Below are 999 nucleotides of genomic sequence, written 5' to 3'. Positions count from 1 at the left end.
TGGAGAAGACATGTTCTTGTCTATCTGGTAGATCAGGGGGGTGGCAGCTGATCCGGAGAAAGCAAGCGGACTCCCGATGTTCCGTCGACTCCCAATGTACACTTAAAACATGCACATTTGGGTGGCGAGGGGGCGTTGTGGCCATCCGAAAACATGTCTTCATCTCTCTTATTGGTGGACCGCTGCTCCTTGAAGAATTAAATCCATATGGGTCTAGTCTTGGTGATAACTGTGAACACTAAGAACTATCTAAAGTGGCCTATCTGTCTGAACTGCAATACACTAGCTGCGAGCCAATGCTATACCTTTCTCAGGTAACGAGCTCTTGTGCGGCAATTCGATTGGATGCGAAATGGTGGGGAACGCGTGTCCTATCGTCTTAACCAAGTAATGGTTCCCCTCTGTTAACAATGAAATGTTTGATGGATCGCAGCTCCCTGAGAGACAAGTTTCAAAGGGGTTAGTCGCGGTCTTCAGCCCTGGCCAAAGGTGTTTAGAAATGAATACTTTTCGGACCAGTGGGCAAATTAGTTCACAGCGAGCCCACGGGCCAACGGTCTGCTCCCGCAGTGGGCCGCGCCCGAATGTGGGCACCGATCATATAATTTGAAATCCACTCGCCAAGTACCATGCGAGTTTCTAAGAGCGCGATATATTCGCCAGTGAAAGCCTTGGAAGTTTGGCCTCGCCTACTCCCTAGGAAAATTAATTAGAGATGGAAGGAAAGACTTTGCAATTGCAAAGCGGGTGTCGATATTGGGAAGTCGCCCCCGTACTTGTTGATACAGAAGGAAAAAAAAATGTACATCATAAGATTCGGACCCGGTGCTCTGCGGACCCGGGAGGTTCCTCCGAACGAAAAAAAAAGCTGCTAGCAGCTCCCTGGTTGATCCTGCCAGTAGTCATATGCTTGTCTCAAAGATTAAGCCATGCATGTCTAAGTGCAAGCCAAAATAAGGTGAAACCGCGAATGGCTCATTAAATCAGTTATGGTTCCTT

General features: G+C 48.1%; 1 non-coding gene across 1 annotated transcript in view; it reads left to right on the top strand.

Annotated features, from left to right (window-relative positions):
- The first annotated feature begins 879 nt into the window (after positions 1 to 879).
- The window catches only part of LOC134545338 (small subunit ribosomal RNA), a 1,989-nt gene continuing 1,869 nt past the window's right edge, over positions 880 to 999 (top strand). Inside the window, exon 1 of the ribosomal RNA XR_010078456.1 lies at positions 880 to 999. This exon is cut by the window's right edge and continues 1,869 nt beyond it. This is a non-coding gene — a ribosomal RNA (small subunit ribosomal RNA).

The sequence above is a fragment of the Bacillus rossius genome, unplaced genomic scaffold (assembly GCF_032445375.1).
Source record: "Bacillus rossius redtenbacheri isolate Brsri unplaced genomic scaffold, Brsri_v3 Brsri_v3_scf666, whole genome shotgun sequence".
NCBI classification, from domain to species: Eukaryota; Metazoa; Arthropoda; class Insecta; order Phasmatodea; family Bacillidae; genus Bacillus; species Bacillus rossius.
The sequence above is the reverse complement of the archived record's forward strand: the minus strand, read 5'-3'. Positions and strand labels throughout refer to the sequence as shown.